Below are 13,940 nucleotides of genomic sequence, written 5' to 3' on the forward strand. Positions count from 1 at the left end.
TTTATGACCCGTATCTGTAAACATCGTCTCTGAGTTGAGAGCCTCCAATGGGTTTCTGTAGAGTGCACATGATACGCACTCAGGCAGTTCATGGAGTGTAAGAAATATCTTAGTGCTTTGTCATTTGACATTTTAACTAAGAAAATATACAGTTTGATAAGTTTAACTTACACTTCCCTTCCCCTTCAGGTATCTACTGTGCGTTTCAGTCAACAATACAGCTCATGTTCAACAATCTTCCTTGATGACAGCACAGCCAGCCAGTCTTATCTTACAATGACAATAATATCGTGAGTACAACTATACTGCCAAGGGATAGATCCCTTTATTCTAAAATTATTTCAGCCATTTGGTTGTCCTCTTCAGCAATCAGTTTAAGAAATTGGAGTCAACTATATATTGATATCCAGATTCTATATATTAAGTATATATTAAGTATCAATTTCTCTTTTAATCTTAGATGTCATGGTAGAAGGAAAAATCAGATAGCAAAGAAACAGTCCCAGAAAAAGTGTATTTTTTTGATGCCTTTATGCCTTACGACAATGCTGAACGCATTGAATAGATCGAGTTTTCAAAGGAATGGAAAGTATTCTCTCAGATTCTCATTTGGGTCATGAGAAGGATAGGTTCCCTTTATTGAATGTTTTTCATGAAAACTTAGTTGTTCGGTGCATTAGAGGCCTAAATCAGTGTGTACTACTTTGGACAGCAGCCTTGGAAGAAGGAACAGCTTTTCCTCTTCTGACACCACAGTGTATCTGCATTTGAATTTCTCCCATTGTGCGTGAGCACCTCATGTGCCACAAAGATGCGCTTTGAGAGCACCCTGAGATGCAGTTTATTTTAAAAGGAACAACAACCAACACCACCAACAGCTCCTAGCGGCTGTCCAGTGTACATTATTATCATCTCCTTGGGTTATGAGTGTTGATTTTTAGAACACAGTTTAGAAAGTATGAATTTAGAATATTAATGTCTTTATCTTTGATTTTACTTTTCATTCTGTAAACATAGCATACCTAGCTTATGAACAATTTCGTTTCAAATGCACTAGCCTTTTTAGCTAATTCAATTGTCAGTAACTTTTACTTCAATTAAAAATGGCAAGTTTACACTCATAATAATGTCACTATCCTCCCTCCCTTTTAATAATAGTTGTGATGAAATTGTGTTTCAGCAAAAACTGGACTCAAACTCTGTCTCAAGTCCTGAGCTTTGGGACCTGTTGAGTAATCACTAAATGTCTGTAGTCAGCCAAGTCTCTAAAATCTTTGAGCACACATACACCAAAACTACTTTGACTAGAGTCCCTGGCTTCTTTGAGTTCAAAAGATTTTGATGTGTTAGCATACAATTCAAAAGTACCTTTGAAGATTAATCTTGCTTAAACAAATTTCATGCTTTTTTCCTCATTATTCTACTTTTTGGAAGTCTACTTTTGAAAGTAAAGTAAGTTTTAATTTGCCATCAGCAAGTTTGAGAAATAATTATTTGGTATATTAACTATTGGTGAAATAAAGGTTTATTAAGCAAATTAATAGGGCAAATTGGCTTCAAGAAAAGATTCTGAAAAATGTTTATCATGAGTCAGTAGTGCAGTGTTGTCAGTGGGATAGGTGAAACTCACTGAGATCACTTATGCAAGGTTTTTTTTCAAACTACAGGTCTGCAAACACATGTATCTTCCCATCTCCACTTTCCCTCTATCTCTAGGCACTGAGAAGCCTTTTAGGAAAATAGGGATGGATGTGAGGCATCTTTATGTGAAGAAAGGCATCCCAGAAGATTCTGATTTTCACCCCAGCTCAATCATTCCAAACTTTGCTGCACATTGAAATCACCTGGGAAACTTTTACCAACAACCTTGATGCCCAGAGTCATTCTCAACACTAATTACATTAAAATGTCTCATGTTGAAGATGAGGTCGTTATTAAAGCTTCTCAGGTGATTTTAATGTGCAGCAAAGTTTGAGAGCCACGGCTTAATCTGAGTTTAGGACGAGAAACTGCTCCTATTTGGTGGGACCTTGGGCAAGTCAGTTTTAAGGTTTGTTTCCCTGATCTGTAAAATGAGTGTTGAATTAAATATCATGTAAGGTCATTGGTCCTTTCCAGCATGTAACTTTAAATTCTGTGATTGTGAAATTATTTCAGAGATGAAAACTACTTGAAGCACTATAGACATATCCATCTTACATGCTAATGTTACAGGCTTTTTAAAAAGTGCTAATATTGTGTAGACCTAGTAACTAAAATTGAGATTTGCCTTCCCTCAGTTGTTTTGAGCCTCATTCTACAAAATTAGCTGAGTGTGGTGGTGCATGCCTGTAATCCCAGCTACTCGGGAGGCTGAGGCAGGAGAATGGCTGGAATCTGGGAGGCAGAGGTTGTGGTGAACCAAGATCGCACCATTGCACTCAAGCTTGGGCAACAAGAGTGAAACTCCATCCCAAAAACAAAACAAAACAAAAAAATTACCTGAGCAGAGTGGTGCAAAGCTGTAGTCCCAGCTACTTGGGAGGCTGAGGCATGAGAATCGCTTGAACCTCAGAGATGGAGGTTGTGGTGAGCCAGGATTGCACCACTGCACTCCAGTCTGAGCAACAGAGTGAGACTCTGGGTCAAAAAATAAACAAACATATAAAATAAATCACATGGGACGAAAGGTTTTGTGGGTAGAAGAGCATATAACGGGGAAATCTGTTATTATTTATATATTACAATCATCAACAGAAGAACGTCTTCTTAACAGCATATCGCCTCACATTTTGGTTCTTATATTTTTGTGAAAAACCAAGAAATGAAAACAAAGTGCCCTTATGGTGCTGTTCCGAACTAGAAGATTTGAATTTCAGGGCCGCTAGGAGAGTTTCCTCTGCCCCCTTTTTAAAAAATGTCTTCAGGCCTAACAAATGGTAACATCTATTGTTGTGAATTGTTTTTCCTTCCACAGAGTGACCTTGGAGATACATCATGATATCACGCAAAGGTGAGCTTTTTAGAAACCTGTCTTGTTATTCTAGCTAATTACTTTGCAAGATATCAAGCTCGGTGTTAGGACACAGCTCTAGACATCATAAGCTGTATTGTGCCTGCTAAAATATTGAAGCAAATTATTTGTGTTCTTTATTCCTTAAGACTCTTAATTCTTAAATGATTGAGCATCTCAAAGAGTGTGTTTATGTTGATTATATTGATATTCACTGTGGTAGAAACAGAAAACTGAGATTTTTTTTCAAAATCTTTTTAGTTTAGATTTCACAGCCTTACCACTGTTGATATTATGAGCTAGATAACGCTTTGTTGTGAGGACTGTCCTGTGCATTGCAGAGAGTTTAGCAGCTTTCATGGCCTCTACCAACTAGATGTCAGTAGTAACCCTGACCCAGGTTGTAATACCAGAAAATATTCCTTGAGAACAATATTTTTAACAGAAATTTTCCACTGAAAAATAACTTTTCTACAATAAAAAGTTGAGTAAAAAGTGTGTCATGTATTTATATTATTTAAAATCTCTCATGTTGAGCTTAATAGGAGACAACTGGATTCTCTAGATCTTTCTTTGCAATTTGCTTTAAAGAAGCAATAAGAGGCTGGGTGCAGTGGCTCACTCCTGTAATCCCAGCACTTTGGGAGGCTGATGCGGGCAGATCACAAGGTCAGGAGATGGAGACCATCCTGGGTAACATGGAGAAACGCCATCTCTACTAAAAATACAAAAACTTAGCCAGGCGTGGTGGCACGCACTGTAGTCCCAGCTATTCTGGAGGCTGAGGCAGGAGAACAGCTTGAACCTGGGAGGCGGAGTTTGCAGTGAGCTGAGATTGCATCACTGCACTCCAGCCTGGGTGACAGAGCAAGACTCTGTCTCAAAAAAATAAAAATAAAAAAAATAAGATGGCTGGGCGCAGTGGTTCACACCTGTAATCTCAGCACTTTGGGAGGCCGAGATGGCTGGATCACTTGAGATCAGGAGTTTGAGAGCAGCCCCACTAACATGGTGAAACCCGCCTCTACTAAAAGTACAAAAAATGACTGGGCGTGGTGGTGCTTGCCTGTAGTCCCAGCTACTTGGGAGGTTGAGACCAGAGAATCGCTTGAACCTGGGAGGCAGAGGTTGCAGTGAGCTGAGATCTCGCCATTGCACCCCAGCCTAGGTGACAGAGGGAGACTCTGTCTCAAAAAAAGAAAAAAAGCACTAGTAAGATGACCTAACCTCATATAAATATGTAGCTGGTAAAAGGTGTATTTTTAAAGTTTTAACTTTAAAAATATTAACTGCCTAGTTATGGGTATTCTTTAATAGTAAATCAAAACTTCACAAGTGCTAGTTTCTTAAATTAGTTACAGTGGCATTTTCCATGTTAATAAATGTATTCCATCAGTACTCATTGATCTTTCTTGCACAGTAAATGGATCTTTCCCCCCATACTTGCATTTCTAATGTTATGCATTAGTTACTTGGAATATATTGGTTTATGTTTTATTATGTCAAAAATCACTTTTAGTTTAACCACCAATCTTACTTTAAAACACCTTTAACTATTGAAAAGCTGTCAAGCCTAGTAGCAGGAAGAAGTTTTTCAAAGTCCTCAGGAAAGCTTACATTTTATCGTTGGGAACAAATACTTACTTTCCTTGAAGGGACAACCTCTCCATTTATTTTTGAGAATGATAGTTGTACTTCTTTTTTTAGACTGAGTCTCACTCTGTCACTTGGCTGGAGTGCATTGGCATGATCTCAGCTCAAGCAATCCTCTCACCTCAGACTCCTGTGTAGCTGGGACCACAGATGTGTGGCACCACGCCAGGCTAATTTTCTTGTATTTTTGGTAGAGACAGGGTTTCGTTATGTTGCCGAGGCTGGTCTCAAATTCCTGAAGGAGCTCAAGCCATCTGCCAGCTTTGGCCTCCGAAAGTGCTGGGCATGAGCCACAGCGCTGGTCCTGTTGTACTTGTAAATAAAAACGATGTTCTGTGAAAAAATTGGTTGTTCAGTTCACAATTAAATCATGAATTATTTAAAAAACAAAACAAAACAAAAAAACAACAACCATACTGCAGTCAGCAGAAGCGCTTCTTGTTAACTTTTCACTTATTCAGAATATTAAGGAGACATGTCAAGATTTAATAACATTAATTTTTACTGCTTCATCAAAGACATTCTTAAGTAATTCAGGGTACCTTTTTTAACTGCAGGGGACAGTAAAGAATAGAGTGACTACTAATGTAATTGGTACCACTGCCTTGATTTATGCTGAGAAACCAGCAGTTTTACCCATTTTTACTTTTATACAATCATGGCGAGTGTCAACGAAAAAGCAGGCAATGACTTTGTATTACTTTTACAAATTTTTAAAATTTTTAATCAGCTTTCTCAGGTTTAATTCATATGAATCAGAACAGTGTTGACCAGGCACAGTGGCTCAGTCCTGTAATCCCAGCACTTTGGGAGGCCGAGGCGAGCAGATCACCTGAGGTCAGGAGTTCAATACCAGCCTGGCCAAAATGGTGAAACCACATCTCTACTAAAACTAAAATATTTAGCCATGTGTGGTGGTGGGCACCTGTAATTCCAGCTACTCAGGAGGCTGAGGTAGGAGGATCACTTGAACCCGGGAGGCAAAGATTGTCATGAGCCGAGATCGCGCCATTGCACTGCAGCTTGGGCAACTAGAGTGAAACTCGGTCTCAAAAAAAAAGAACAGTTGGCCTCTTAGGCCTTCTGGAAAGGGTCTTGGGGATCCCGAGAGGTCCACAGAGCACATTTGGAGAACCACTGGTTTATCACACAGGCACAATGCATTAGCTTTACAAAGTTTAAAGTTCATCAAAGACTGGCCTCTTAAAAAGGCAGATGAGTTTTTAATTCAAACAACAGAAAATACATAAATACATCATGAGACTATACTACAGAGAACTAAAGAGAAAGGAAGCTAGGAAATCTGAATCACGTTTGTTTTATTCCTAGGATCACATCACCTGCTTTGTCCTGAAACACATTTTGTGTGTTTCGGAGTGTGGACAGAGTGAGAAACTCTCTTTGGTTTATACGCCTAGCATATAGCCTGTTAGGAGAATCCAATGCCCAAGGCACTTCTGACTGGTTATCATATAAAAGACTTGCAATTGCAGGACATGAAGTGCTACAGGAAAGAAGAGTCAGAGCCCTCTGCAGAGTCAGGATCCAGGGAGAGGTTTCCTTACCATTAGTATAAGAAAGCTTACCAAAGCACACAGGAAGACATTATTTTACTAAACAGATATTATAGTAAGATGGCTTTAACAGTTTTGAGCTGCCTGCTACAGAGATGCAGATGGATCTTGGCGTGCTGTAGTGAAGGGTTGCCCTCATTTACGAGTAAGTGGCACTTTTGGCAGTTATGGCTGTCTTCACATATCTATTTCTAATGCTTTTCAAAATCAAGAGCATCTTTTAGAATCACTTCCCCATTTCATGTCACATTGAGTCATCTTAAGGTATTTGTAAAAGAATTGCAATAGAACTGATCTGTATATTTGGATTAGTATTCGTGTAAGGTAAATATACTACCCAAATATGAAAATGTATCTTTTTTTTTTTTTTTTTTTTTTTTTGGGGTACAGGTCTCTCTCTAGCAGCCCAGGCTGGAGTGTTGATCATGATCTGGCTCCCTGCAGGCTCTGCCTCCCAAGGTCCCTGTTCAAGCAGAAACCTAGACCGTGAACAAGTTCAAGCATCATCAGTAAGAAGAATTCTCAGTGCCATATATATGCTCCTGAGGAATGCGGGGAAGGATTCCACTCATTGGTGTGCAATGGCAAAATGCATATGCTTCAGTCAGTGTTTGAAATGCATCAGGGCCGAGCCCCCAATCCCAGGGAACGTGCGGCAGTACTGATCAGTGCCTGGTTAAAGTGTCACAGTTAGGAAGATAAGAGACTATGAGAGCTATCACTGCAGTCCTACAAAATGGCAGAGACTAAAGAAATAGCTAAATGCTGCAATTATATGGATGGCATTTGGGAACAGAAAAGGACATTAAGCGGAAAGAGTGGGTAGAACTCCAGTGGGACTTTAGTTTGGCTAATATATTTCATTTAAATTAGTTAAATAATTTAAATATGTTTTAAGCAATGTGATATTTAAATTAATAAAATTGAATTGTACATGAGATAGGTACAATCTAATTAAATGAGAGTCTTAGATTTCCTTATTTCTGACCTTTATAGCCTTAGTTATCTATAGGGTGAACATTCAGAGAGAGGCTGGGGAGGAATGAAATGGAATTATACTTTGAGTTGGAAGAGCCTACCCCATCAGTCAAGGAGCCCTCATTGCTCACGTGGCCTTGTGTGGCCGGAGGATTTCCAACAGATAGCATTTCCCAGATGTCCGGTCACGGGAGGTCCCTGTGGAGGGTGGGGCTCCTGGAATCTAGTGGAAACATTGGGCTCAGCCTCAGGAGCCTGCCCTTCCTGCACAGAAGCATCCCCTCACCTCTGTAAGCTTCCTCCTCTGCCTCTCAGTCCCACTAGAAGCTGGGAAGTTTCTACTGCAGCCCTCCTTTCACAGATACAGCCTCCCACTTGGGGATCAGCCCTGCAGCACTTCCCAAATGTTCCTGCCTCCTCTTGGAAGAGATGCTCTCAGATACACCCTGGACCCGGGCCTTTTCTCTCCTTCATTCTTCGCTTCATGGCTCTAAGACCTCCTCGAGATTATCTTCTCCTGGGAGTGTGCTGCTATGGCAACAGCGAAGATCCCCAGGTCCCGCCCCCCATTGTCTTCACCTGCGCCCCTGGCTTCCTGTGTGGTTCTGCTGGGTGTCACCTGCTTTTAGGTTTGCGTGTGCTTCCCAGCTTCCTAATTACCTCTGAGTTGCAGAGTTTGATGTATTGTGTATTTGATGATGGGCACTGCCTCCTCCCTCCTCTTCCCTCCTCCTCCAGTCTTGTTGTTGCTCCATATGGTTTTGAGAGGACACTTTAAAATTCTCTTTCGCAGGCTAGCACAGTGGCTCCACGCCTGTAATCCAAGCCAGCATGGGAGGCCAGGCCGGATCACTGAGTCAGGAGTTCAAGGTTGGCTGGCCAACATGGGTGAGCCTGTTCTCTACCAAAATACAAAATTGTAAGGATGAATTGCCATGTGCCTGTAATCCCAGCTATGGGAGGCTAGAGGCAGGAGGATCTCACCAGACCAGGTAGAAGTGCTTGAGTGAGACGGGGGACTGCTGCTACTGCACTTTGGCCTAGGCAGGTATCTCTCATCATGTAATGTATGTGTATATGTGCTGCTGCCAGCTACTCTCAGATGAAGACATCCATGGAGTGGCTGCAATTCTCTGTTTCTTGCTTTCCATACCACTGGCTTACTCTCTGCCGCTCCCTCTTGGGCTGCATCACCAGCATGCCTGGCTCTCTGGCCCTAGGTATAGATTCAGACAGTGGGGATTACTGTCTCTAGAGAGAGAGAGGAGAGGAGTAGTTATCACTCAGATTCTTCCTTGCTGGACTTTGGCAGTGGCCACATCTTTCTACTGGTAGCTTACGGCTCCTGAGTCCTCCTCTACACCCACATGACTGTCTTTGGGGTGTTCTGGGACACACCACTGCCCTCTGGGCCAGGGAAGGGAACAGCTCCCCCTCACCCTGCTGCTCCAGGAGCCTCATCTCCACGGTTCACTGGCTCTGTCCACTTCCTTGGGTGGCCCCTTGCTTTCCTCAGAGTACCCGTTGAATCGTCCTCTGAGAGGCTCCCCAGGGCCTGGCTGATACCACAGGTGGGTGGATGCTGCCAAGTGCTGCAGGCCCCTCCTCTGGTGACTAGCAGCCAGCCAGGTCTCGGGACTCCTCGTTAGTGCAAGGAGGGGCGGTGGGGCTGCAGCACAAACTGTGAGCTCAAATCCACCAGACAAAGAAATTCTGGGAGAGACACCGGCAGGATTAGACACCACCTACAAGCTCTACTGCTCTGAGCATTAAATTGAAGCGTCTGTCCTTCTAAAATCCACACAAGGCATCATCAGGCTTCAGACAGGACAGCCTAGAGTAGTTAGAGTATTTCAAATACGTCGTTTTCAGGGTGGTCATTGCTAGAAGTTGTAGGTGCTGTTTGAAACACTGGCTCTCATGACTCAGTAGATTCAATGGCTAGTCCCTTGCCAGCTGGTTTGTTGGGACAAATCCCTGCCTTAGGAATGTCTGCTCTCCATTTGGATTCTCCTGCCTGGGGCTGGACTTGACCTTCCTGACTCAGGATGCTTTGACTCAGGGTCCCTGGGTCCAGGGGAAGCCCCTTGGAGCCCACTGTGGTGGACCTCTTTCACAGTGGGGTGGGGGGGTAGGCCCCCTGCCTAATTCCACCTGACCTCATCCAGGCCAGGTAGAGTTCCCTGCAGGAGTCACCTGGGCCCAGCCCCTCAGACCAGGATCCATCCTTGGATTTAGGAGGATTTGGGGCTATCTCAGGTTCTTTGGCTAGAAGGGTCCCTCACCAGGGGTCTGCCCCAGGGGAAGTGGGGCGCAGAGGGCTGCTGGGGGCCCATGGTGTGGACTGGGTGGGGATCTGGGTTACAGCAACCCAGCAGCTGGGAGAGGCCAATGGGGAGGGCACCAGGGCCTAAGAGATATGGTCATAGGCCTCCCCAGGCCCTCTTGCCTTCTCCCCCAGCGAACACATTACGGGACTCAGCCCTGGTTAGCCTTGCCCCGGGAGGTCTAGGGCAGAGTAGTGTATTTGTCATTAGAATGTAGTGCTCACACCAAGGCAGTGCATTGAATTGGGCAGCCCGGGAGTCTCATGAGGCAGGCACCATGTGGAGGTGGGAAGAGGGGCGGGGTGTCCCCAGAGGCTGTAGTGGGCCCCGAAACCAGGCGGGCAGATGGGCCAGGAGTCCTGCTGTGGCGGAAACCTGACCCAGGCTGGGGGCGCGGTAAGGCTCCTGAGAGGACTGGGCAGAGTACCCCTGGGGTGGGAGGCTCATGAGGAGAGGAGTCTGTAGGGGTCTAGAGCCACCATTCTAGAGCAGGCGAGACAACGCTTGTCAGGGAACAAAGCACAGAAGTGGGGCCACACAGTAGCCTCAGGCAGGCAGAGGAAGGGGCTTTGGCAGGTCAGGGAGGCATCCCTGGGGTTTCCTAGCACAATTTCACCAGCCAGCCAGGGGTCCCCTGCACAACCCCTCTGCAGTGGCCCAATGCCTAGGCAAAGACATGGACTCTCTGGCTGTACAAAGGAGGACAGTCTCATCCTGGACCACGCCCAGGCTCCAGGCATGCTCACAGCCCACGTCTAGGTCCAGAGATTAAATGCATTATATCAATGAAAATGTAGGAATCCATATAGTTGTTCCCTTTCATAAAGAGGCCCCCTCAGTGGCAAGCCCCGATTCCACCCTGCCACAAAGGGAGACAGCGTGGCATGTGTGGGCGTGGCCTTGAGACCCAGGGGCCTGCTGCCTGATACCTGCACCCACCTAGAGGACTGGCGTGGTGCCCTCACTGGGGCCAGCTAGGCGCCTGTCAGGCGCTGGAGGTCTCAGCTCCCGAGTACCTAAGGCTGGGAGGCCCACAGTGATGATAAACTAATCAGGCTGGCCACCTGGAGGCAGCTCCTCGGGCCACTGCACTGGGGAGGAGCCTCAGACCCTGCCAGGACCACCCCAGAGTAGGGCATGGGAGACACCTCTCATTGGCTCCCGGCCCGGTGGAAGTCACATCCCCAGCCTCTGGCATCTAGGCAGCCCCTCATATCCCAGTCCGCTCCTTGGCCACCCACGGTTGGTGGGGGCTCCTGGGGCTGCCTCAGCTCCTCTGGTGGAGGGCAGGGTCTTTACCAGGAGCTGGCGTGCTGTCTCGAGGGATGATTGGTGGCACAGCCAGGAGGCCACGCTACCCCATTTACAGGTGGGAAGCGAGGAGGCTCAGGTTGGAGGCTGGTGACTGAGGAGCAGTGGCAGGTGGCAGAGGCATCTCTGTATCATAGGGCTGGGCCTCCCTCATCTGATGTGCCAGGGAGCCAGGAGGCTACTTTCCTGGGGATTCCTAATTAGGACTGAAGCATCTCCCTGCTTAGGTGGTGGTGCTGGAGGCCCTCTGTCTACTCCTCCAGGACACCTGGGGATAGGAGGGGCACAGCTTTAGCGTCACCCAGGGCCTCTAGGGTGGGTAGGCATCAGCTGGCCGGGTGCCTTGCCAGGTGGCTTCTGCTCAGTGCACCTCCCCCCCACTCCTGCCGCCCAGGCAGGCACCGCCTGAATGCCCCACCCTCCATGGGGCTGCAAACTGCTCGGGAAACCCAGGGTCCTCCCAGGGGTAGGGAGGGCAGTCACCCTCCTCCCTTGTGACCCCGGCCCCTGGCAGCACCCAGGTCTCAGGCCCGCCAGGCCTGACCCTTGCGGGCCACCAGGGACCAGCCAGGCAGCTGAGCTTGAGAGATCCTAGGCCTTGTCTCCAGGTACACTATCCATTGCTGAAACTTCCAGGAAAGCTTTGAGTGCCAGGGGGCTGGGACTCCGGCCCTCTCTGCCCCACCTACAGAAGGGCATCGGATCTCTTCCTGTCCAGCCTCAGCCCTGCTCCCTGCCCCCTGGCTTCACGGGGTCCCTGGGACAGGGCTACAGAAGTCTCATGCCAGGATGCCACCCCAGTGCCAGGGTAGTTCCATGGCCTTCCTGCTGCTGCCTCTCTGGCTCACCGTCCAAGCTCCTGCAGAGCAGGTATGAGACTTATTGCCCCAAGGCCTAGAGGAGCACTAGGGGCAGCTACTTCAGCTGGCTGGGCCAGTCCTCAGCATCCTGAACAGAGTACCAGCTATGCCTTGCGTGCTTAAGGCCCTGGGAAGCTACGGCATGAAACCTATGCCCACTGCTGAGGCCACGGGGAGTCAGTAGGGTTGGGAGAATGCTCACCACCCAGGCTGGGGGGATCTAGAACAGACTCTCTCACTGGGTCTGTTGGAGATCTTAGTGGTAGGTGTTGAGGACCTGGGGGGAGGCCTTGGGCCCTCAGGAACCCCGGTCTCCAGCCCCACCAGGACAGCACAGAGTTAAGGGGTGCAGAGCTGGGGAGGTCTCCTGGGGGCAGGGCATGAGTCTGGATGCTGGGTGAACACTGGCAGCTTGGACCCTTCCCTCTGGAAATCTGGGGAACCTTTCTTGTCAAAACAGCCTATTCTGAATAACCTATGCAGGAAAAGGAAGATGGATTTTTATTTTTACCAGAACTTTAAAGCTTCAAACATTTCTTAACAAGTCACCAAGTCTGATCTGTTCAAAGTCAAAAAGGACATTTTCAATTTCATCCAAGTCCCCTACAGCATGTTTATTTTTATTTGTATTTGTATTTGAAACGGAGTCTTGCTCTGTCCGCCAGGCTGGAGTGTAGTGGTGGGATCTCGGCTCACTATAAACTCTGCCTCCTGGGTTCAAATGATTCTTGTGCCTCAGCCTCCTGAGTGGTTGGGATTACAGGTGCCCGCAGCTGTGCGTGGGGAGACCCAGCCAGATCCAACCCGTGGGTCATTGTGTGAAAAACGGTCTTGCCTGAGTTTGTGTCCTCTTTCTAAATGGCAGCAGATGTGTAATTTGTTTTTGACTCTGCAGATGGTGTGGACCACCTGCTTTAACCACAGAGCATACTGCGTTAGGGCACGGTCTAGATGGTTCTCTCTGTGGAATGATAAGAAGACAAAGTCACGAAAGACTATGTGACAGCACACTGGGACAAAATAACATGTAAAATTCTATGTTAAATGTTAAATTGATGTGTGTGAGCTATGAGTAGAACTATGTACAAAGCAAGTGTATATCTCATTCGTTTTAAACAAAATAGATTCTGGGTAGATGAAGGACTTAAATTTACATAAATGAATCTATTAACTTACTAGGAGATAACCATCTTAGCTCAGGCTGCTATTATAAAATACCATAGGCCAAGCGCAATGACTCATGCCTGCAATCCCAGAATTTCGAGACGCCGAGGCGGGTGGGCCAACTAAGGTCAGGAGTTCAAGACCAGCCTGATCAATATGGTGAAACCCTGTCTCTACTAAAAATACAAAAACTAGGGGGGCATGGTGACACATGCCTGTAATCCCAGCTACTCAGGAGTCAGAGGCAGGAGACTCCCTTGAACCTGGGAGGCAGAGGTTGCAGTGAGCTGAGATTGCGCCAGTACACTCCAGCCTGGGTGACAGGGCAAGACTCTGTCTCAAAAACAAAAACAAAAACCGTAAACTGCGTGACTTAGAAACAACAGAAATTCATTTCTCACACTCCTGGAGGATGGGAAGTGCAAGGTCAAGGCACTGGCAGATTTGGCATCTGGTGAGGGCATCTTCCTGGTTCGTGGCTGGGCCTTGCTGTGTCCTCACATGGTGGGAGGAGCTAGCTCTCTGTGGTCTCTTTTATGTGGTTCCTAATTTCAACCTCCCAAAGGCCCCACCTCTGAATACCATCACATTAGGACTGAGGATTTCAACATATGCGTTTTGAGGGGGAAGACATCATAAACATTTAGACATTGTAATAACATAAGAGACTTTGGCCTAATCTTGGAGAGGGGAGAATCCTTAGAACTATGACAAAAAACAAACCAACCAACAAACAAACAAACAAAAAAAAGCAGCCATAAAGGAAATACTAAGTAAACTGGACAATCCAAAACTTCGAAATTTTCTGTAGCCAAAAAAAAAAAAAAACTATAAACCAAGCCAAAAGAAAAATCACAAACTAATGAAAAATATGTGTCATAAAAATGATAATCCAATATAACAACCCAATATAAAAATGGCCAAAAGACATGAGCAGGCATTTTCCAGAAAAAAGGACAAGCAGGCAATGTACTCATGAGATGCTCAGTCTCACTCACAGTTGAAAGAAATACAAGTTACATTGGGAAATTAAAACCAAATTCAAATTCATTCTGCAAGAGTCCTGCTGCCCTTGGTCCCA

The 13,940-nt window shown here is 46.1% G+C and overlaps 1 protein-coding gene across 3 annotated transcripts in view; it reads right to left on the bottom strand.

Moving 5' to 3' along the window:
- Nucleotides 1–3,767: 3,767 nt before the first annotated feature.
- The window catches only part of LOC101007579 (survival motor neuron protein-like), a 33,573-nt gene continuing 23,400 nt past the window's right edge, over nt 3,768–13,940 (bottom strand). Inside the window, exon 2 of one of the 3 annotated variants that reach the window (XR_004177144.1) lies at nt 3,768–3,867. The gene's annotated coding sequence lies outside the window, so the exon portion shown is untranslated. Of the gene's footprint in view, nt 3,872–13,100; nt 13,193–13,940 lie in introns of those variants that run through there. The other 2 variants (XR_004177145.1, XR_004177146.1) reach the window with 2 other exon arrangements.

Source organism: Papio anubis, chromosome 11, assembly GCF_008728515.1.
Source record: "Papio anubis isolate 15944 chromosome 11, Panubis1.0, whole genome shotgun sequence".
NCBI classification, from domain to species: domain Eukaryota; kingdom Metazoa; phylum Chordata; class Mammalia; order Primates; family Cercopithecidae; genus Papio; species Papio anubis.